We start from the raw sequence: 24,881 nt of genomic DNA, 5'->3' as shown, positions 1-24,881 counted from the left end.
GGAAGAAACTTCTGCAAAGTAGACTGTAAAAAGGCACTGAGCAGAGGTAACAGAGAAAGGGGAAAGAGGAGGGGCTCAAAAATCCAGGAGAAAATCAGCTCCAAGTCAGTTCAGACAGGGTCTGGGTTAAGCATCAGCTGTTGCTGTCTGCAGCCACACTGCAAAGCAGAATCTGATAACCATCCCTTTTCCTACCATCCCTCCCACATCAGTAAACAGGGATACATGACATCAAAGACAAAAAGGCCCTCCCAGATGGCAGAATGTTAGGAGAGGGTACCCTAGGCCGGAGGTGGTCATTAATAAAAACTTATCAGGATGCTGACAGAATGCCAGTGTGCATGCCCTAAAAAATTTTAATTGGTAAGATTATACTCCTTAACATGCAACTCCATGCAATAGCCGTAATCTTGATGAACTCTGGTTCAGGGAGGTCACATGTACTAACAGAAGTCTAATTTATCACATTTAATGGATTTGTGGTTTTATGTTACACTCACAGTGCCATTAAACACTTACAGTGATCGTAATGCTCATTGGCTTTTTCATCTCAACTCTAAGGTCAGAGCTAGCACGTATACAAACAAAAGCCCTGACTGTATGGTCCGTTGGCAGCTCGTATGTGAAAGGGCAGGTGTGGATTTGAAGTCTCACACACAGGGAAATAGCACTTGTGGAGTGCTCATTATGCCCAACATTTTACATAGGTTATCTCATTTTATCCTCTCGAGCACCCACTGAGGTAGCTGTGGGAAAGAGCCAGACTTAGCGAACAAATGAGGAAGTTGAGTCATGTAACTAGTAAGTATGGAGCTAAGACTTGAAACCGCTGCCTATCTCACTCCAAAGCTCATATTATTTCCATTAATGATGTCAAAATGGAAGCGTATTAAATTGGCCTGCATGCCTGATAAGGATGTCATAAACTTTAGACAAATAAGCTATGTGAAAGCGCTTTAAAACTTTGGGAAGAAAGCTGTATGTAGGCAGGATATCTTTGACTATTACCATTAGAAGCAGTATCTGAAAATATAAAAGATGCCTCTAAATAATCTCTAAAAGTACATTCTCATTAGCCCCCCAAAAGAGGATTTTAATATATTACCATTTTCTGCTAACTTTGCTGTTTCTATCTCCCTGCAGGGGCTCATTTTTTATACATACCACTTTGGGAGCACCATCTTCCCCTCTCCCATCACCCTTAACACACTCACCCCATGGAAATGCTTCTCTCCTTGCTATTCTATGAGGATACAGAACAGTTCTGGCAAGAGGAATCAAAAGAGAGTGAGCCTTTAATCTCTCTGCCTCCGTGGCTGTTTTATAAAAGGTGTAACTTGATTATAGTCCTGATATCAGGACCCTCCCCGCTCCTACCTGCCCCCCCCCCCATATCCTCCCCAAGAGCCTGAAAACCATAGAGAAAAGGCTGGGCCCACGCTGGCCCATGGAAGCTTGGGAAATTTTCTTTTTTCCTTTCTTTTCTTTTTCTCAGGGCTACCTGGCTGCTTGGAGTTTATTTTCCACTTGGTGCAAGGCACACAGTTACAAGATGTCAGGAAGGCTTGCCTGTGGCTTGGACAGTAAAGAGCAGGGTTTTCTCAACTTTGTTTTTGGTGTTTGCTGTTTTGACACACAAGTGTCTGCTGCTGGCTGCAGCCTGCCTCGTCTATGGGAAGGGAGGGCTGGGCTCTGATCAGCTAGCACCTGCTCCGGCCTGGTGGTGGCCACTCAGGATGGGGGCCCAGTGTTGGCTTGGCCAGGCTGGCCGCCAGGCTGCTTCCTCAGGCCTTCCAGAGCCACGTCACAGGTGATCGTGCGGCTGGAGGCCTGGGCAGAGTCCGAGCATTCTGGGGACTCCAACCCAGTAGCCACGAACAGGAGAGTGAACTTCCCGAGAAAGAAGCTTGCCCACCAGTGACCAGGGTCGGCCTTGGGGAGACCGGGGTGATGAGGGATGGCGTCCCCAGGATACTCTGCACTTCCACAGGAGCTGGTACTGGAAGTGGAGCCCCACGGCACCGGCAATAGTCGTGGGTGGCCACGAGCAAGCCGCTGCAGGGGATGGCTGCCATGCTGTCCCTTGTGGGTGGGTGGAAACGGTTGGCGGGGCCGAGGACGCTAGGCCACGGAGCCCATTTGCAGAGGAGACTGCCGAAGGCTGCTCCACGACTGAGGCGCACGTGGGGAGAACTTTCTTGACCTCCTGCGTGCCAGTACCGTGGGAGCACACCATGAGCACAGACAAAACCCTACAGACTCCCTCCTGTTTTCCAGTAACCTCTCCATCATTTCCCAGTCATCAGTCTCCTGTCGTTACAATCACATCTATTATCAAGAGGGGCAGAAGTGGGGATTTGGGTCTTTAGAGGACCACTTCTAGGCTTCTAGATGGAGTCAGACTTCTAGATGGGTCCAGGCTTCCAATATTTTTGCTTCCAAAAGTGTTTTTCAATGTTTTCCAGTACCGTAGCCATAATTCAAAATCCCAAGTTACATGAAATGAGAGAAGGTCCCTAATGTACCTATTATATTCTAATCACAACACAGATTACAGAAACAACCTCCCTTGAGCCAATAAGGAAGGTTTTCAGAGGTCCTTCCTTTGGTATAATCCAGTAGACCTCAGAAGAGGAATGGGGTGTCAGACAAGACTTCTAAGTAAAAGAACAGGGATGCCTGGGTGGCTCAGTCGGTTAAGCATCTGCCTTTGGCTCAGGTCATGATTCCAGGGTCCTGGGATTGAGTCCCATATCTGGCTCCTTGCTCAGTGGGGAGCCTGCTTCTTCCTCTGCCCCTCCCCTGGCTCATGCTCTCCCTCTCTCTCCCTTTTTCTCTCTCTCCCCCGACAAATAAAATCTTTTTTAAAAAAAGACTTTTAAGTAGAAGAACAGAAAGAGAAAGATCTTAGGCAAGTAGACTTCACCCTGAAGACTGCTCCCCATCCTTCCTCCTGAAATAGGGACCCGAAATGATTCACCCTCATTCTGTTTCATTGCCTTTGTAAGTTGCCACCAAGACCAGATGACCGCTAAGGTCCCTTCCAGCAGAAATCTAGATCTCTCAGAGGGTTGTATTTCTGAGAAGTACAAAGGAAGATTCAGATGTCCTTTATCTGTCTGAGTAGGCAAGAGGTCAGGTGCAGTTAAGGCAGAAAGTTCAGGAAGACACCACAGATGCAAGCTGGCAGTAGGGGTTATGCTGGCCTTGTAGTGACCTGGAGGGAAAGCCACAGAGAACAAACAATCATTGAGCAACAGCTACGCACCAGATAATTTCTTGGGTCTTGTGTTATGTTGCGGAAACCAAGAGAGCTTTGGTCATTTGCCTGAAGGTATCTAGCTAGACCATGAAGCTAGATTGTATGATCTACAGCTCACGTTTTTTCCATCACACTCTCTGGCAGAACAGCTCTTCCCTGTCCTTGTGGATGGCAGCCATGTGTTCTGCATCCTGAAGCAGAAACAGCAAGTCTGTGATGAGGTTCAGCTGATTTCGCTCACCTGTTGAATCCCAAACAGCTTTTCTGTAGAGGTCACGGGAGTGTGAAATGGGTCAACAAGGGAGTAGTAGCAGCATCTTCCTTTGCCTGGGGGGGTAATGCAGAAGAGAAATCACAGTCTAACAGAGCTGACCTTTCTACCTTTTTGTCTCCCTCCCACCTCCCATTTTCCCCCAACTCACTTTATTTCAGGGCTTGAACACAAGAGGCCAAGTTTAAAACTACTTCCTTTTAACAGTATCAGCAGATTTAATCAAATGGTCAAAGTGCAGCCAATTCCTTTTCCTATAAGTGCCAGTAATGAAATTACCTCCATTGTATCCTGTTAGGATTGGGTATTCATTCCAGTTTTCAAAGAGATCATACCCTCACCTTGGCTCGTTTTATCACCCGATAGGTCACCCCTGAGTAATTTGTGAACACCCAGAGTGACTTAAAAATTGATTACAAGGGCTAGCCTTACACATAAATGGAGTTAGCATCACCTACCTGATATACTTTGAAAAGCTCAAGACTTCCTTTCTCAAATATATATAGAGAAATATAGATATATATCTCCTACTAGCATATGACATTATCACCTAGCACCTAGGATCCTCAAACCAAGGTAATAGGAACTTTACCTTGGAAGGGATAGATGTAGAGAGAGAGAAGGGGTGGGAGTAGGAGATTTTGGAGGCTCGAAGCATTGCTTGTGAAGAACAGACCCAAGTAGAATGCCTCAAGAGACAGAAAGCTTTAAAGTATTGGGTGCTAGGGTAGGGGGTCGCCCCCCTCCCCCAGCCCATGGAGAGGAGATAGAGTATGAAACCATTTGAGACAAAACCAGACTGTCTCACAGTTGTGTTTGAGCTTGGTTCTGCTTACAGAATAGGTGAGTAGCCTCAGCAAAAGGAAGTGACGGGCAGGCAGGAAGCTCTCGAACCTGATATAAAACATACACTTTTCATGGTTATGTGGTACAGAGCCCCTTGGTGAAAGAGGAGAAAGAGTTAATTTTGAGAGACATCACCATTGCTTTTAAGTCTCTAGAAAGTGGTTTTGACTTGTCTTCAGAAGTGCTGAGAGCTTTGTCTCATTGTTTGAAGGGAAGATACAGCTTCTTTTTGTTTTTGATATTAGAAATACTTGCCAAGAAATGAATAAAAAGAATAAGAGATACAGGATTAAAATGACATGAATGGGAGAAGTACAGGGCGAAAACTTACCCATGTCAGAATGATTGGCTGATTTCCCAACTAAATAAAATCATGTCACGTATAAGTGGTGATTCCTACTACAGACATTAAAGTGACTCTACAGATTGTTTCAGTCTTCCCAGTTCCAGGACATTCCTAAGAGATGGTTTTGCTATCTTTAGGACATAGTTCAGGCTTGAACACATTAGGTCTTTTTTGCAATGCTTTTCAGTTTATAGCCTAACATACTCAGAAAGGGTCACGATAGCCCAGCCAGCTGATTTCAATATTTCTTACTTGTCTCCAGTTAAGAGGCTGCACATGGGATGTCCTCTTTTATTTTTATCATCAGAAACCACAGAAATAAAGGGGGAAAGAACATACCCGGAAGTCTGAATCAAGCTATGACTCAGATTTCCTAAGAAAGAGAAGATCAGAATCTACTTTGACCTCTGCAATCCTAAATTCAGAACCACTTTTGGGGCAACATTAACTAATATTCGAGTTGGTGACCTTTCTGCCTATATACAAAAGTATATAGCACATCTTCCCTAATCATCCTCTTCATACAGTATTCTACTGACTTGACCTATCTTTATTGCTAAGTTCTTCACTCCTGGGGAATGGCTAATTTTAAGTGTATATACGGATGACAGTGGTTCCAGGGTGTGTGGGTTTAAGCCCCATCTTCTCCCTTAACACCTATGTGACCTTGGGGACATTACTCTTTGCATCTTAGTTCCACTATCCATAATACGGGAATACTGAGAGTTTTATTTAATAGAATTGCTGTGAGAATTATGTGAATTAATATGTATCCAGCACTTAGAGCAATGCTTGGTACAGAGTAGGTGCTCAATAAATGTGAGCTGTTGTTATTCTCTTTCAGTAAATAGTGAATTTTACATATATAGTCGTAGAGTTTGGTGAAGCCAAGCCAGCTGCTGTGCAAGACATTACAGAGCCATGACGGAGTTTTAATTGCACAGTATGCATTCCTTCGTGTTATCTGGGGTTTTTTTCCCTCTTTATTCATGTTACCATCAGTCTCTTTGCTCGGTACCATCAACCTGTGGTCACCAGTCAGGGCATTCTATTTGTGTTTAATGCTGGAAATTCAAGGGTGCTTTCAGAGCAGAGCTCCATGATTTTAAGAGATTCCCATTAAAGCTAAAAAAAGTATGTGACAAGTCCATTTTCCCTGCCAAGAATGTAAGTGGCTTCTGTGAAATCCCATGTGACTATATTTCTTTTTTTTTAAGATTTTATTTATGTTAGAGAGAGAGAAAGAGAGAGAGAGCTCACACAAGCAAGGGGAGGGGCAGAGGGAGAGGGAGAAGCAGACTCCCCGCTGAGCAGGGAGCCCACCCGATGCGGGGCTCCATTCCAGGACTCTGAGATCATGACCCGAGCCGAAGGCAGATGCTTAACCAACTGAGCCACCCAGGCGCCCCTATGTGACTATATTTCTTGATCCGATGAGGACTAGTTCTCTAGGAAGTCCCTCATTTTTTAATCCTAAAAGAAGTCAGTATTCAAAGTAAAAATACTTTAAAAAAAATTCTTCATATTCTGATCTATGCTTTGCTAGTTTAGATTTTTATTTTCTGATAATGGTAACCATTAGCAAACATTTACTGTGATGGTTTTAAAGATATGCCCATACATTCCTTGATGCTTGTTCCCTCAAGAGATGGAGCTTAATCTGTCTCCTCTTGAGTGTGGGCTGGGCTTAGTAAGTCCCTTCTAGTGACCAAAGATGGTGGAATGACCGGATATCATGTCTGATGTTAGGTTATAAAAAGACTGTGACTTCTGTCTTGGATGTCTCTTGTGCTCTCCCTTTGTTTCTTGAATCACTTGCTCTGAGGGAAGTCAGCTGTCATCCTGGGGCAGCCTGGGGAGTGGGAAGTCAGCTGCCATGTCATGAGGACACTTGGGCTGCCATTGGAGAGACCCACAAAGTGAGGAACTGAGACCTGCCAAAAGCCATGTGAATGAGCCTGGAAGTATACTTTCCCCTTGTTGAGCCCCAGGTAACTGACAGCTTGACTGCAAATTCATGAGAAACTCTGAGTCCCAACCACCGAGCTAAACCATTCTAGAATTCCTTCAGAAGCTGTGTGAAATAATAAATGTTTTAAGCTACAATCATGATGAATGACTCTATCTTGTATCCATTTCTTCAGCAATAGAGTAAGTCACACTACCTCACATAATTTATAGCAGAAGGCTAGTTATAGGTTGTATATAACAATAAATGTGGCCAGGAGTTTTATTTTTCTTTTAAAAAGCAAAATTGACTCTATCCTGACACTTTTCATTCTTTATTGTAAGTACATCTCCTTGGTGCATATTATAATTCAGTCTCTCCTCTTTAGTGATTAGTCTGACAATCATGTGAAAATTCTTCCATTTTCTTCAGTAGTTCTGCCTCTTACCAATTAAGGAAGAATGAGCCCCAGAGACTCTCCCTCTGGAAAAATGATCCAGGTTCTTGGGCTTTGCCCTGTTACAAAGCAGGGTAACTGAATGGGGAAGTTGTATGGAGGAAGCATGTATTTTTTTCATCTGAACCTATCTTAGTATTGGAAACTCCAAGGTTCAGTTTCTCTTAGAATTGTATGAAGCTCATACCTCATCATATTTTAAAATATAATACATAACTTGTACCATTTGGCAAATTTAGGTAGAAGGCATTGAATAAACCTGCTTTCGTCTGCTGATCAAATGGAGTCTGAATTAAATAAACTTCTCCGATATAGATGCTAAAATCTGGTTTCTGCAAGCCTTTGGACCTTTAAAAGTTGACTTCCAGAAAGGTGGTCCTAAATCTCAGGCAACCTATACTCCCTTTGGAAACTAGGTATAAATCTACCAGGTTTGGGTCTAGGATAGATTATTCCATTTGCGTACACTCTTGAAGGCCATAAGAATTTGCTAGAGTTCGTGATCATATTTTGAAAAGTATTAGCTGGTCAATTCCTTGATGCTAGGTGAAATACATTCTTTTATCTCTGGATAATCCTTTACTTTCTTCTTTATATTAAGATATTTCTTTCATGGAGTGACAGTTCAGTGTTTTGCATTCAGAAACTTTCAGTACAATACATAGTTTTATAATTATTTTTAAATTATAGCCTTAGAGATTTAATTCTTAAATAGTGCTAAGATACTCCTCCACCCCCCCTTTATTTATTTATTTATTTTTAAAGATTTTATTTATTTATTTGACAGAGAGAGACACAGTGAGAGAGGGAACACAAGCAGTGGGAGTGAGAGAGGGAGAAGCAGGCTTCCTGCGGAGCATGGAGCCCGATGTGCCACCCCCCCTTTATTAAAACTCCTCAACTGAATGTCAGTTAGCCATCGTAACAAAGGACTGATATAACATGTGTTTTTAATTTAAGATCCCGAAGGCTGGGAATTTCCCATTGTACATTCATTTAAATTTGCCAGCAAGCAAAACTCTTTAGAAGGTTAAACATGTAAACTGAAAATAGAGCAAAAGAAAATCAAGTATGGTAATTTACTATCTCCAGTGTGGAAAATGGGCACTACAGCATATGGTCAAAGCTTTTACTATTAATTAGGTAATCACAGAAAATTCCATATGGATGACTTGTGAACATTCTGAAGTCAGGCTGGGAATTTGCTTCTTTATCATGTTTTCTTTCTAAACACAATTTTCTTAAATAGCATGTGGGTCCATATTCATATTTACAACTCGGTGATGTTTAAGAGCTTTGACATTTCTTAATGTCACTAATTTCCATATTAAGATTTGACAAATATTTGGACTCACGTTAACTCAGATGTCCTAGTCATCATCACATGAAAAGAATATTTGAAAAATCTTTCTCAGAGTATGGAAGAGGAAAAAAGATCCCCTTTCACTGACTTCCTTAACCCTCACCCCTACGCACATACACACATAAACACACATACATGTACACATATGGTCCGAGCTTTCCTCCCCACCAACTTTGTTCCACTAACTCCTATTCATCAGTCAAAACTCAGCTCAGGTATCTTCTTCTCATACCACTGCAAGCAGGTTTCTGTGCTCACCTCTCTCAACTTCAACCGAAATAGAATTGTTTTTCTATTCTCTCCCCTCTGGCACCCCACTAAACTGTGACTTCTTCACCTCAAGACTGCATCTTTTGTTTTTGAGTCCCCAGTTCCTATCAGAATGCCTGGCAAGGAGTGACAGTTCATCTGAAGCTATTTATAACCAGAAAGGGCTGGTTAAAAGCTTGCTAAATGAATGAATAACTTCAGCCTCCAGGCTAGTTGGCAGATGAGTTCAGAGGCTGTATATGCATCATTTATAAGCTCAACCAGAATCTTGTTGCAGCCAGAGCGGCAGATACTCAGCAAGTAAGAGATAATGCCACGCTGGGGTTTATAGCTCCTTCCGGGGCTGTATGAGGCCAGGCCAACATGGGAAACCACATGCTGGGGTGCCCTCCTGCCCCACATCCCTGCTGCCTGGCGTTTGCACTGTCTGTGGGCCAGGACCACCTCTGTGTGAGCGAGGTTCCTGCAAACATTTTGCCTATTCAGGAACTCCAAGGAGTGAAGTAGGTGAAGAGAAGCATTCCCCCTGTGGGGCTCTAAACAAAATCCAATTACATGAATCATACTTCATGTTTAAAAACCTTGTTCTCTGTTCAAGTCAGAGGTTGGCTTTGTTACATTGGCCTGGAAAACAGACTGGCGACAAGTGAAGAAACTACCTTCAGAAGAAGCCAGTTCAACTTGGGGTGGATCCAAGGGAGCGGTGGGGACGTGTGAGCGTTCACTTCTTGCTGCCAAGCAGAGGGGGGTGCTTTCTGGAGATGCTGGGAGTAAAGCTCAGATAAACGGAGGGGGTGCCCCTCGAAGTATTGTGATTTTCAGTTCAAAAGATGTCACCGGCAGTTCACATAGTAAGAAGTTAGGGGTCAAGAGGGGATTTAGACCTATTTAGAGCAGAGTGTTGCCTGTTTAATTATAGAATCTCGTCCTTCTTACCTGACCCGGCCAGCTCCTTTATCAGTTGTGTTCCTGAGACTCATGCCTTAAGTGTCAATTTCAGCTCTTGGGCCCATAACTGCTGAGGCTTTCTTTTCACACTTGGAAAATAGGAGCTTTTGGGTTCAACAGAGACTCATGCTAGCAGCCTGGAATATGCCCCAGTTCTGAGGAGGTGCCCAGAGTACCAGATTGAGCCGCTGAAATGCAGCTTAAGTTCTGGTTCCCTTGCAAACCAGCCGCCGATCTTAGTTCCTGAGCCTGTTGCCTCATTTAATAAATGCAAATTAATAATGTCACTCAAGATCATCGGAAGAAGTATTTGACATCACTTCACAAACTCTGAATACTATCCAAGCCTCCATCTGCTGCACTGGAAACGTTACATTCTAAATACCTCAGGACCCCTTCCAGAATGACGTAGTCTCAGGGATCTGGGAGATGGTGTGTGTCTGACGGTGTTTCCAAACTGATCAGCCCCTCACCCTCACTTACGCCTTGGGGTTTTCACTTTATTATTGTTTCTGCCCTCCAAGAAAACCACGTCCTCATTTCCCAGCTCAGCCATGTATTAGTACACGTTAACAAAAAGTTTTCTTTGAATATCGAGTTTATAGATTGTCCTGTACTGATCTTTAGTAGAAGCACATACAAACTTTAGAGAATCCTTAAATAAAGCTGTTTGCTGCCCAAACCGACTGCTTCCTTGCCACACTCCTGAGAAGGTTCTGCATCCTAGAGAAAATTTTAGAAGCCAGACTGAAGGTGTCAGACCTGGGTCCAAATTCCAGCTCTTCCACCCAAAAGCTTGCGTGACCTCGGTGAGCCTTGTGTTCCAAATCTGCACAGTGGATGGGTGATGATGATGATGATGATGATGATACATATTTGGTCAGACTAAGTGAGGTCAGGGTGTGCGAGCGGCAGGCAGAGTGCCTGGCCCGCTGTAACTTGTGTAGATAATGACTTTCATTTTCTTTTGTGACTTGAAATTCTGTAACTCCTCCTCTTTTGTCTCCTGCTCGCTAGCTCCCCCGACCTTGCTTCAGCCTCACCTTCTGTAATGTGACACCCAGGCGGCCAGGGCCTGTAGCAGGAACCACCTGGCTGCCTTGGAGAACTGGCTCTCCCTGGTCAGGGTTTCTTGTGCAACAACTTTGTCACCCTCAGCCTGTTCCTGCTGCCCTCCACCCTCGATGGTCATCCCTTGGCCCTTTCTGGACAGCAGCATCTAATCGTGTCATGTGGTAGTGTCCCAGGAGTGTGATGTCTGCAAACCCAGAGCCTTCTGAGCACTGCCTGTGATGAGTCTGGGGCCTGGCATTCTTCCTGATACCGTTTCTTCCAAAATGGAAACAGGGAAGGCGAAGGCAGTAAGGCTTATTGGTATTTCAGTTGGATAGCCTCAGTCTAACTGAAATGCCAGGTTGGTTCAGCAAGGAAAATTGAACAACTAAACAGAAAATCCAGTCAAGTCATTGTGGGCCATGGCAGAAGACTCTCAGTGGGAAGGAGGAAATAAATGCCTGACATTAAGAACACAAAAGTAAAAAGCCTGAATTTCGTAAAAGTGAAATAATTCCTATAAATAAATTAAATTAAATGTGGAAAATTAAGAAAATTTTTCAAAAAAAATTTTTAAACCGACTTTAATAACCAGTATTTTCTTTTTGTTTCCATCAAATCTTCTTCCGTGTATATTTACATACCTGTTTATTGAAGTAAATGAAAATTGGAATATTTTATATAGTTTCTTTCAAGTAAAACTACTAATGTAATATATTTTTAAAGAAATTTTATGTACAATTTTACTTCATTTTTCACTTATGAGTACTTTCTCATGACAATATATGTTCTTCAGAAACACTAGATTTAATGTTTATACTATGCTTATTATTTGGATATCTCATAATGAATATATGTCTACTCATTTTCATTATTTCTATTGTCTTGCTGTTTTAAATAATTCTGTGAGGTCAGTCCTTGTACATGAAGCTCTGTTCACATTTCTGATTATTTTCTTAGGATAAAATTCAAGAATTGGCATTATTGAGTCAAAGAGTATAAACAAATGTTTATTCTGTTCTTTGTTTCAAAAGTGAAGTATGAAGAAATCCCCTTTAGAAAGCTGTTCCTTTCATGCGTTTTTATTGTACAGATTCTTTTTTTTTTTTTTTGCCTCTTTCTTTATGCCAAAATTTTTTATACCTCTTTCTTTTGGCTATGCGAATTCATTACCCTGCTATACCTTCAAGAGAAGGCAATGGTCAGGGTGCGTGGGTGGCTCAGTCAGTTAAGTGGCTGCCTTTGGCTCAGGTCATGATCCCAGGATCCTGGAACCGAGCCCCATGTCGAACTCCCTGCCCAGCTAGGAGTCTGTTCCTCCTTCTCCCTCTGCCTGCCCCGCCCCCATTCATGCTCTCTCTCGTGCTCTCTCTCTCTCTCTCAAATAAATAAATAAAATCTTTTAAAAAGAGAGAGCTATGGTCTCATTTCCTCCCCATCGTCCTCCCTGGATTTCTCCCCACCACCTACCATCTCCCCAAACTGAGCCAAGCTCCTTCCCTGACGTCACTCCCATCCACACACCCAGGCTCTCATAGCACTGTCAAAGCATTTGCCAGGCTGGGTTCTAAGGTCTGTTTCCATCTGGTCATTAGGCAGTAAATGCCTTGGGATTAAGGACTGTATCTTGTTTATCTTTATTGTTCCAGCATCAAGCCTAGTAATTTGCATGCAGTAGGCACTGAATGAGGGAACAAAGAACATAAAGCTATTTAGCATGCGCGCACATACACAATCTTGTATTTATTATTAGGTACAGGAGATTGATGTATGAGAAAGAGGAGAAAGAGGGTCATTTTCACAAAATAACATGGCTGCATTTTCTCAGGTTTTTTTTTTTAAAGATTTATTTATTTATTTGAGAGAGAGAGAGAGAGAACGGGGGGGATGGGCAGAGGGAGAGGGAATGAGAATCCCAAGCAGATTCCATGCTGAGCTCGAAGCCCAACATTGGGCTGGATCTCACAACCCAGAGATCATGACCTGAACGAAAACCAAGAAGCAGGGTCGCCCAACTGACTGCACCACCCAGGCACTTGGTATTGTCCCAGTTGTTGAGGCATAGATGGGATATCACTTTTTGGTATGTGCCCAGATGGGCCAGAAGGATTTTACCAGATCTTTGGGACTGCAGCTTGCCTGGAGACACAGCTTTAGAGTCAGTCTCATAGTCCATTGAACCCAAAGCAAGCTGGAAAGTTAATAAGTATTGGATGAAATCGGCCCCAAATCTGATTTGGTTTTATTTATTTGTTCTAAATGAACATAATTATACAGCCTTTATTTTGTCCCTTTAAATGGGGATATCAGTGACTGTGTTGTGTTTGGATGGAAGAGATTGTCTGGAAATAATTTATGTGTAACTGCAGAACCTGCCAATGGCATGCCTCTGAAGGGCAAACTCGGCTTTGGAGACTGTTTCTCCTTCCAGCTAGAATTCTTCAGTAATAGATGCGTGCTAATTGACTTGGTGGCCAGGGGAGTCACGTCTGGTTATCAAACATTGTTGGTACTGGCTATAGTATTTTTAAAGTTAAATTTCATAACTGCTAGGCCAGGGTAAAATTTAAGATGTGTAATGGGCAATAGACATGAGATATCTATCCTCTATCTCTCCATCCACACACACTACACAGCTACAAAGTAAACGTATAAAGATGTATCTTCATTTATCTCTCTAGAACTGAATATAACTTGGATTTTGAATCCACATTGGATCTGATTCTAAAATCTTGCTCTGTTTACTTCCAGGTATATTCCATAATTTCCTGATTTTTCTCACGTTCTTCTATTAAGTTCATGTTTTCATTCCCCTCTTCCCCAGGAGTGATCTGAGTTACTGTCCTGGTATATCTGCTGGGATGATCCAGGTCTCCAGAACCTGTGGTTGGAAGGCCCACTCATCCCAGCTCTGAAGCACCTGAGAGTTGCCCTTCCTCCCTCAGGGGAAGCCCAGGACTTCTCAGTGGTTCTGTTTCTTCACACGAGGCTGCCTACATGAGCTCATTCAACCTTTGCGTCTCCATACTGGGACAAAGGTTTATGATTTCTTGGGCTGTGCCCTGGAAAGCAAGGTCTAGGTCTTCTGTGCTTCAAGCTCCACATGATTCTTAGAGACCTAACATCAAAGACGCCCTCCTGTTTTCCTCTTTGTCTCCCCTCCATTCCCCCAAACCCCCACCACTTGGCCAACCTTAGTGGTGGGGGGCCAGGAAGGGAGGACTCATGAACAGGAAAACTCGCTGTTTGCTCCATCTTCATATGCCTGTGGTTTAGTCCAGAACCTGGACTGATGGATGCTCAAAAAGATTTTCTCTTGAGAATACTGTTTCTTTGTGAGCTTCCATAGTCTCTTTAAAGCTCAAAAGCTAAACATGACTACTTCTTTCTCTTTGCACTTGGGCCACAGCAATCCTAGTCTTCCCTAGGATGACGAATGCCACAGACTGAATGAAGTAGGGTCGTGTACATGCAAGGGGACAGGAACTTCAGGGGATATCTCCAAATGGCCTTCTTCCAACACATGAATACGTAAATAGATTTATAGCTATACGGTAATTTAAATAATGATAACTGAACAAACCAAAGGCCAGGTTTGTTTTTAATTGAAACCAAAGGGAAGAGGGTTGATTCTACACTAAGAGAAAAAAAAAGGTCAAAAAAAGTGTAATTAGTGGTTAAAGCACCAGAGGACTCAGGCTGCGCCCCTCGTTTTCAGCCTTCCTCTCCCCTCTTCTCTCTCTGCCTTTCTCCTCTCTGCCTTTTATTAAAAAGCAAATGGCCCTTTTATAAAGCTCAGTGTCTGAAGTTCCTATTATACCCACTCCCACAGCATACATAAAGAAGCAGAGACAGTACTTGTAATTTGCTGGGAACCCTAAAGAGAAGTGAGATATCTCACTGAAGAATTCTCAAATAACGTGAAGACTTGAAAAAATGTAGACAGCGCTTCTCTGGCTTGTGTAGGAAGAAGCAAAGAACCATGAAATTAATTTTATTTATCATTAATAGATACTGGACTTAGGATCCAGTATGTGATAATATAATTATAAATTAAGTTCAGTAGCATGCTATATCATCTGAACTAAATATCAGCAGTAGTTATGAGAAGTGTATCAGTAGGCATCACAAAAGCTTGTCTGCTTCCTTGTACCTCAAAATAGTCATGCCCAGCGAGTAGAGGTAAAATCTCCTGTAGCAAGAGGACCTGCTAGCGTTTTGTAAGTCTCCCCAACACATGCGATCGGTTTAATAGGAACCAACTCTCTTTAACATGTTCATACTTAACTGAAAAGGAAGGATTAGAAGGCTGTCCATAAGCCACACTCAAGGGTGAAATAAAGATTATTATTACAGCATTTGAAAGTAAAGTTGAAGAACATTTCAATTTCAAAACAGCAAGCAAGAGCAACAGACGACACATCTATATTTTAACTCTGGCGAAGTGTGAAAATTAAGTGAATCTGATGGGTCAGATTCTAAAAGCTTGAATTATGACCTCCCCCCACCCCATTAAATAGATTATTTTTCATATTTAGGATGTCATACCTCATTTGTGGAAAAAAACCTTTCTGGCACTGATACACTGTTTCTTATTTCTTCTAGTCATTTTATTAATTACTATATGTTTGCCAAGGAAGAGCCCAAGTATACCTAAATCTAGAATTAAACTACATAGCACTAGGGTTTAAAATAATAGAATTTGTCATCCAGTTGACCAGCTCACATTCAGTGTCTGCCAAGCTCAATGGGTGAAATTTTTGCTCAGGCAAAAATCTGAGGAAATGAAAATTCACAATTTGTAATAGACCTTTTTCTCATAAAATGTTATTCCTGCCACTGTGCCCTCTGGAATGTGATGGGGGGGGTGTTGAGGCAGCTTTGGGTTGCAAAGCAGGACCCAAAAAGGTGCGATTTGGGGGAGCTTTCTATCTTTGCCCAGCCCAGGGACTCATACGCCTCCCTACATATATGGGTGTGTCCCATCCCTGCTTCCTCCCTTTGGAAACCCACAAAGAGAGTTTGCCATACTAGTACTTCAGATCTTGAGTGAAGAAGTCCTTAATGTGTCCTCAGTAAGACTCACATGCAGCCTTAGAGATGTTGCTAACAATATTTCATTCTTCAGGTTGGCTCTGGGGCTCCTGCCAGTCTCTGTGTGAAGTAGAAACCCTCTAATGTGCTCTTCTGCTGGAATTCCTCATTGAGTGGCCTTCTTCTATGGTGGCTTTCTTCCTGGGGTGGGTGGAGGCAGGGTATGGCCTTAGAAGCAGGGTTCCCCATATGTACCTAAATATGTATTTTAGTGATTTTATGGAGATGGTAGTAAAATGTCTTAGGGAAGAAATACCTTTTTCTGCTTTGCACAGAAACACTGAATATGGGCTAGCAACAGCCTGCCTCCAGGTTGAAAGCAACGAACACTCCGGCAACACACTGGTTGAGTTTTGCCACTCTCTAGCTGTGTGACCTTGAGCTAATCTCTTAATCTCAGTTTTGTCATCTGCAAAATGGAGATTATAGTACCTCATAGGCTGTTAAGATTAAAGAAATTACCTATGCCAAGGATTGGGCATAGGGCCTGACTCACAGTAAATGGTCAGTATGTGGTAGTTCTCATCACTTGGCTGGTACAAGCCTCTCTACACACATAGATCTCTTTCCAGATGCCTCCCACTCTAGGCTCTCATAGCATAAAATAACTTTCAGCCTCATTACTACTATAAAACTCATTACAGTGGAACTATTGGTTTTTAGTATGAATCGTTAATTAGTATTAATTCAATAACCTTGTGCACGGAGTTAGCCGAACGAGCGGTGATTCTCCCGGCCCAGCTACATACATTAATGTAACGTTGAAGAGGGCCTGTGTCTGAGGGAACAAGGACTCAGGCAGTAGACGAGAGAAAAGGAATAAAGAAGGAAAGATTAGAGCTCCCTCTTTAGTTTTCCAGACAACAGATCAGCCCTGACAAGTCTGTCTCTGCCGTGGCGTTAATTATTACAAGAAAGACTGTCGAACAAGCTCGGAGCAGGTCAGCTTTGGCGGACTTAAAGATTATGCAGACACGGGATGGGGGCCAGGGAGTCTTATCTACAAACTACCTGGCACTGTGTCTGTGTTTCAGGGCTCAGCACAACGGTGGCTGTGGGAGGTGGAGGCTGGAAGTCCCCGCTGACAGTGATCTTATCATTCCCCATGATTCTTTCATTAGTGACTGCCTTCGCGCGCTCTTTTTCCAATATGTTGCTCACCAATATAATTTCTGTCTGTCACCGTGCCCGGATGTCATCTAGGCCCTGGAATTGTGTTATTGAGCTAACATTCATTGTCAGAACTTTACAAGATAAACCTAATTCTCCTCATCCTATAAATGTGTTGGTTTTCCCATGCTGCATATATTGAATGGCCTTCAGGCTGTTGACACCTTCACCAAAATTCTCTGTCATGCATCTGTGTGTGTGTGTGTCCCCGTCTCCCCCTCCCCTTCCCTACCACTGGCGACCTCTTCTCCACCCCACCCTCAATCTCTTGCTCCCTTTCCTAAAGAAAAAAATGGCACTTTTCCTTATACTTTTACAGAACACTTGATGTCACAGAGGGGCGTCACTATGTGGCATTGTGTGGGAGCGTGTCCTGGAGCATTATGAAACAAGGCTCCCAAGCCATGTTCATTCTACCTGGTTTTCCCCATTCTGCCCAGCCTCCGACTCCCACTCCAAGAAAAAATAAAACTACAGTGTCTCTCACATAAGAAAATGTTGTGGTAAGGTGTATTTCAGAAAATAAGGATTCTCGTGACTCCAGTTTTTATCTTTTTTAAAAAAGATTTATGTATTTATTTTAGAGAGAGAGAGAGAGCATGTGAGGGGGGCACAGAGGGAGAGTCTTTTTTAAAAAGATTTCATTTATTTATTAGAGAGGCAAGAGAGAGATAGGGGCAGTGAGCATGAGCAGGCACGAGCCAGGAGGAAAGAGAAGCAGGCTTCCTGCTGAGCAGGGAGCCCGATGCGGGGCTCGATCCCAGGACCCTGGGATCATGACCTGAGCCGAAGGCAGACGCCTAACCGACTGAGCCACCCAGGCGCCCCAGGGAGAAAGAGTCAAGCAGACTCCACACTGAGCAGAGCCCGACATGGGGCTCCATCTCACACCCTTGAGATCACGACCTGAGTTGAAACCAAGAGTCAGATGCTTAACTGACTGAACCACCCAGGTGCCCCTCATGACTCCAGTTTTTAAATCATAGCTGTGGGCATATGGAAAGTGGGGGTGGGGAGCACAAGGGGTTGAGGGTAATGTGCTTTGACTGGCACTAGGGCAGGGAGTTCTGCTCTGAGGAGAAGTTGAAGGTAGCTCTGCTAGAGGTAAGGTGAGGCTATTTGGCAGGGCGGGGGGAGCTGCGGGGCCTAAAGGCAGCTGAGGCTTGCTTGTCTGTCACTGAGTCACTGATGGATAGTCACTGATGGTAGAATTTGAATCTGAACTTGAACTGTCTGTGGGCCGTGCTGCTGTCACCATTGTCGCTGCTGTTCTCCTGGGCTTTGTTTCCAGCTGTACCGAGATTGTCAGCTCTGCTTTTCCTGTTTTATGTCTTGTATACTTTGCTTTATGCAGTGGATCTGCTCCTGAAGTGTTGTGAATACATTTTGGTTTTAAATGACATATCGTGTTCATCTTAATACAGAAAAATATAAAGAAAACAAAGTGGTCTAAAATCTCATCACCTATATAGCCCTGCTCATGTATTTTTTTAATAAGGGTATGAATATTTACATGGTTAGAATATATATATTTCCAAAGTCCAAGGCGTGAGTCGTGCCAGTGCTACCCCTGGAACATGCTGTAAAGGCACCTCATGTCACCTCAGTGCTTAGCATCGATGCTTAGCATCGCCCTTAGCATTCAGAGCCTGTGCAGTGTACAAAGCACTATTATGGAATGAGTGCTATAAGAAGCACTTTCTTTTAAAGGACTTTCTGATTAAAAAAATATATATATACAACAATGAATAAGGAAGGCATCACCCTGGCCCAAAAAGAGGCTGTTAGCCTAATGAGTCAAAGAATCATTTGACCACAGTTGCCTTTTGTTTGGCTTGCACTGTTTTTTTTAAATAAAAGCTGCCAACATTTAAAAATCAGGAGAGTTCACATAACAATGGCTTCCCTTAAAAAATCTGAAGAAAGGGGCACCTGGCTGGCCCGGTCAGAGGAGCGTGTGACTCTTGATCTCAGGGTTGAGTTCGAGCCCCACGTTGGGTGTAGAGATTATTTAAATAAGTAAATAAACTTAAAAAAAAATCTGAAGAACTATTCACAAGGGGCCTGCATTCCCACATGGCAGTGACCTTCATCGCTGAGCAACTGCTGTCCCCTTCGCATGTGTTCACCGCAAGCCCCACGCACACTCCGTGTTGTGGACCTGACACCGAAACCCAAGGCCCATTGTGCCTTGTCCTCCTGCCTGCCCTCTCTTAGAGTAGAAAACACTTCAGAGGGGCGCCTGGGTGGCTCAGTCGTTGAGCGTCTGCCTTCGGCTCAGGTCGTGATCCCGGGGTCCTGGGATCAAGCCCCCCATCGGGCTCCCTGCTCAGCGGGAAGCCTGCTTCTCCCTCTCCCCCTGCTTGTGTTCCCTCCCTGGATGTGTCTCTCTCTGTCAAATAAATAAATAAAATCTTTAAAAAAAAAGAGAAAACACTTCAGAACCCGTGCTTCTGTCAAAAGTAGGGGGATAATGCTACTCCAGAAGGGCCACAAGCTTTTTCTTACTGGCCTACTTCCCTGGAGACATTGGAGTTTGCAGTTCCAATTCAAGAGCAGCAGGATATTAAAGTTGAAAAGGACCTAGAGGTCAACTCATCCCAGCCACTTGTTTCTGATTTCGGAGAGGTTTGGCTGCCTTCTGATTGCTCGTTATTGAGAATGTGCCCTGTACCAGCTTTGTTTAAGTGAATACAGTCACATTTCTATTACGTGAACTTCGTATCACATAATCAAATTTTTTCCTGACTCTCAAACTTTTCTGTGACTTGCACCAAGGTACACTGTAAAAGGGGGCTAGTTGATGGGGACCATTCAAAACAGAAAGGTAGAAACAGGTCACAGAAATCTTGACTTCTGGGAGTAGGAGAACAGGTTAGAATAGGAAGAAGCGCTGATTGTTAAAGTGGAATCAGACGGTCCAAGTGTGTGACCTGGCCAGGTTGTTATCCTACCCGAGACCTAGTTTCCCCATCTGGAAAATGGGGACAACTATGCTTTATCTTGAAGGGTAATGCAGATTAAGTTACACAATGTGTTTAGCATTATAATGAAAAATTTCAGTCGTAGGGTCTGTCGTTGTTATTACTAGAGTAATCACTCTGGACTCCCAGGTTTTTTAGTCACGTAGTCACTCAGTACATGTGCCTTGAGCGGTGTCACCATGGATAAGACACTGGAAGTCTCTGCGCCCCATTTTCCTGTCTGCTCAAAGGGGGGCAATAATACCTGCCCCTCACCCACACTGACGAGTCAGGAAATCAACTACAAGTGTGTTTGTGAGCCACTTAGTGGCGTTTATAGTGCTGAGCAAATTGTTATTACCACTTTGCTATTAATTAAACTAAGTTTTAAAAATACTGATAACCAGGGTTTCCAAAGATGCACGAACTAACCCAAGTTACTTAACCTCCATTAGGATTTACATTTTTCTCAGGGCACCCCGGTGGCTCATTTGGTTAAGCATCCGGCTCTTGATCTCAGCTCAGGTCTTAATCTCAGGGTCGTGAGATCCATGCTGGATGTGGAGTCCACTTAAAAGAAAAAAAAAAAGATTTACATTTTTCTCAAGCTCAACTCACCAAGTGAATGAAGTGCCTAATATCATCCAACCAGAATATTTAGATAAGTCTAGAAGAGATTTTCTTGTGTGCCTTTACTTTGTCTGTCTCCCAGAAATTACATCAGAGGGGAGAATGCTGGTTTAGAGGAATAGACTAATGACTAATTTGCATTTGTGGGTTTTCCCTAAAGAAAACAAGAATTAACAGGACAATGTGAAACTGCGTGATTCGCTCAAGTACAAACTGAGGTCAGAAGCAGATACTGAATGTGCCTGTAATGACAGCCATGGGGCACTTTCATCACTTCACAAGGTGCCACGGCTTTGGAGGGTGTGGTGAGGATAGAAGCCCTGCCCATGTTTCATTTGCATTGGACGAGAAGCCTCAGCTGGCTGGCGGGAAGAACTCGGGACAGGCCTGGGCAGGAGGCTCTCTCTAGTTACGGGCAGTGTGCCTGTGAGCGGGGTTATACCTTACAGGACGGTCCTCATGTTTTGATCAACGTGTAAAATGTATTTTGCTACGGTTGAGCGTCTCCCTGCTGTGGCAATATCTGGAAGATGGTGTGCATCGCATTATTGACCGATGTGGACGTGTTCGGAGCAAGTCAGAAGGAGCTTAGCATTATGTCAGATCGGGATCAAAGAGACAGTGTGTGATTATTTATTCATTCATCTGTTACTTTGTTTATTCAGCAGATATTGAGTACCTGCCATGTTCTAGGCATCAGCATTGTAGTAGGGAAAACAAGCAATGTCTTTACCCTTGTGAAGTTTATATTGTACAGGGGAAGATTGGCATTAATTAAATTGTTTAAATAAATATACAAGATATTTACACAGTTGTGCATTGTGAGGGCAGTGAGGGGAGTAAAGAGGAGATAAGATCTACCCCATCAGAGAAGACCTGTCTGATGATGTCACACTTGTACTAAGACATCCCATATGCATTAATCAGCTGGTGTCAAAGACAGGGAAATATACTAGGCAGAGGGAACAGAAGACAACGAAAGGATTGGCATGTTTGGGCAGCAGAAGGGAGGGAAAGCAAGGGAAAGAGTAGTATGATATGACATTGGACAGTTTGGGTGGGGGCCAGACCATGCAGGACCTGCCCACCATCATTTTCACCTGACGCTGAAATAGCAGCGCTCAGAAAGGACAGTGGCTTGGACTAGAGTCAACGCAATGAGAACAAGAAAGCTGGAGGGGTTTAAGATGTACCTTAAAGGTAAGAGTGGCAGAACTTAATGCAGGACTGAATGTTAGGAATGAGGAAAAGAAAAGAAACAAGAAAAACAAGGATGACTCCTAGCTTGAGTAACTGGATTGTGGTGCCATTTTCTGCGGCTTGAAAGTTAAATAACTTGCTAGACCTCACTCGATTAGGACATTGAAGTCTAGTCTGTGTGAATTTGCTTTTTTTCATTTTTTTAATCTGTGAAGTGAGGTTAATAGGTTAAATTTCCAAGATATCTTCCAGATTTGCAATTACATTCTCTTCTAGATTAAATTGTTAATATAGAAACATCCTGAGGTATTAAGTAATATTGTCAGACCCTGGCATGTGACAAATAGTACTATGATGGAATAAATCTTTTATATCAAAACTTGTGGCCAAAATTTGGGGGGGTGTTTTTTTCTCATGCAAGCAAAAGAAAAGGTGATTTTGTCCATTTTCTCTTGGACATGATGTTTTTCTGGAGTCTTTCAGCAACAAGGTAGTTTGTTCTGTAAAGTAAGATTACATTATAGACTCTCTCTTGCAACCCCAAACTACAACTGCAAGGCACAAACGATAAATTGCCTGCAGTGAAGCAGTTTTTGAAGATTAGGCTTGGGCCGCCACCCAGGATATAGGCAGGTTTCTATAGAGAGGGAAAGGTGACATTTCAGTGATCCTAAAAACTGCCTGCAGCTCTAATCCACCATCTGGGGCTCACCCGTTTTGGCCAGGTCTAAGATTCTATTGTTAACAAAGGCAGTCCCAGCTGTCTCAAAGCAATAAATTTCTGAAATACATGTCATGAGATAGATCGTTTTTACCCACGGAAACAATGGAATTGTGTCCTTGACAAAGGAATTGGCAGGCCAGGAATCTTAGGTATATGCAACAACATGTGAGTAAAGCAAAGCAGACACTCTAAATCCACCCAAAGACCCCCTTATTGGACTATAAGCCCCTGAACCAGTTAGGATGCTACAAGGAGCAGAAAAATCCAGCTTAAAAAGCCATGAGCAGTAAAGATGTTTAATGTCTCACAGAACAAGCCCTTTTCAGGCTGGTTCAGCCATTCCGTGATATCTTAGGGACTCAGGCTCTTTACCTCTCTGCTCTACCTGCAGCAGAGTGCCTTGACCCGGAGGCATATTGCCTCATATTTCAAGATGGCTGCCACAGTTCTGGGAAACAGGTGAGCCAACACTGGACCAAAGAAGTGGGTCATTTTCTTCATTGTGTCTCCTTTAGTGAGAGAGAAAGCCTTTCCCAGAAGCCCCAAGCAGACATCCCCTTAAGTCCTTGTCTATGGAACACCCAGGTCTCCCCCCACCCACCGTCTAGAAGGTAGGACATTACCCTAGATTTGTTCCCCTCTCCTTTATTTCCCTCACTCTCTATGACCTCTCCATTTAGGCTTTAAATAATCTGTCTCCTACCCTCTATCTCTATGTTTACTACATTAATTCAGATCTTCATTATCTCTATCTTTCTCCCTGGTTCCACTTTATCTTCCATATTGCCACTGGAACGATCTTTTAGAACACATATCTCACCATGACACTATCCTGCTTAAAACCCTTCAGTGATTCTTAATCACATATGCGATTACATTTCAATTTTTTTTCTAGCTGTAGGAATGACTTCTCCCCTCTTTTATTAAAAAAAAAGACTTACGTGACAGCTCAGTACAGCTAACAGATGGGTGTAGACCTGCTGTGCTGAAATGGGGTGGGGAAAGGGGCCCAGAGCCAGGTGGATCCCTCTGTTCTTCTCAAAGGGAGGCCGCAGAGCCCTTCCCTGGATCCCCGGCGGTACAGGAAAATCGAAACACCTCCACACCAGTTGATACGGACCTCAGGAGTGTCAACCGGGCCAGCGGCACAGGCTTAGATGGTAGTGGAGGCCAGGGTCAGGAACAGGGTCTGTCAGAGTGTGCAGAGTGAGAAGGAAAGAGGTGAAGAGGGCCAAAGAGACAACTCGAAGAGGTCTATGAATGCACTGCCCCCAAGCCATGCAATATCCAATAAAGTTTCTATTTCACCTTCAGACTTTACGAATGTGCCTTATAGTCTCTGATTGTGTTAGACAAGTTAACCTAATCAGATGCTTGAGGACAAAGTGAGAATGTTTGAAAACCAAAAGGCAACTAAGCAAAAACTGAGAATAACAATTTCTAATGGTATGAATGGTTTTTGTGTTTACGTTTTCATTTTTACAGTGTTTTTTAAAGGTAAAAGATTTGCAATTTGCTTGGAATCCCTAAGATTAGACTTTTTTTTTCTTTCACAAAGCTTTTCATATCAGAAATCCTGAGTTGACCAATATTTCATGTACTTCCATTGCCGACCAAGGCAGTTTTGAGTTAAATGGCTTAAGAATGGAATTTCAAACTGAAATATAATACCTGAATATGCTAAATATTCTAATTATTCTCCCTGCTCCTGATATTGACCTGTATTTATTCTTTGTGTCCACTTAAGAATTCAGTCTTGTTTATTGTTCTGTGAAGGCTAAAGAGCTGTTTAGGTGCAGTTTACATTCTGTTATAGAATAGGACCTTCTAAATGAGGAGGGAAATACTAATGAAGACACTGATGGACAATTTTCACAAGCAAAGGCGTTAACAGTTTCAAGCAACAGCTTAATGGGTCGTACATTTCAGCCCGCATTTGCACACTCAGTGACACTGTCAGGAGGGAGGCAGGAGAGAGGAAACAGTTGGACTGAGGACACCAGGCAGGACATAAGGCCAGGCTCCAGGGGGACCACACTGTCCATCTCTATTTGCTTTTATCCACTCTCATTTCAAGAGGGGTTTGAGAAGAGCTTGTCCTTTTGTGTCTTTTAAAGGTTCCAGGCAAGCAGGTCATCCGTCTGGCTCCCCTTCTGGCTCTGACCACCCCAACCCCCACCTCCCCTCTACCTAGATCTCATTTCTGTCTTCACTGTAGGTTTTTCTGCTTCTGCCTTTATAGTCTGCCCCCATCACACCCTGGAGCCGACCTGTTTCTGGCTGCCCGTCTTTGCATCAGACTTTGTATAGGCAGCTCCTTCACGGCGCCATAGGAT

The 24,881-nt window shown here is 43.3% G+C and overlaps 1 protein-coding gene and 1 pseudogene across 2 annotated transcripts in view; one reads left to right on the top strand and one right to left on the bottom strand.

Moving 5' to 3' along the window:
* Positions 1–24,881, top strand: part of PPM1L (protein phosphatase, Mg2+/Mn2+ dependent 1L) — a 301,867-nt gene that overhangs the window by 262,638 nt on the left and 14,348 nt on the right. The window lies entirely within an intron of this gene.
* On the bottom strand, positions 1,732–2,075 carry LOC118553759 (pancreatic progenitor cell differentiation and proliferation factor pseudogene; annotated as a pseudogene).

Source organism: Halichoerus grypus, chromosome 1 (genome assembly GCF_964656455.1).
Source record: "Halichoerus grypus chromosome 1, mHalGry1.hap1.1, whole genome shotgun sequence".
NCBI classification, from domain to species: Eukaryota; Metazoa; Chordata; class Mammalia; order Carnivora; family Phocidae; genus Halichoerus; species Halichoerus grypus.
This window is presented reverse-complemented; position numbering and strand designations above follow the sequence as displayed.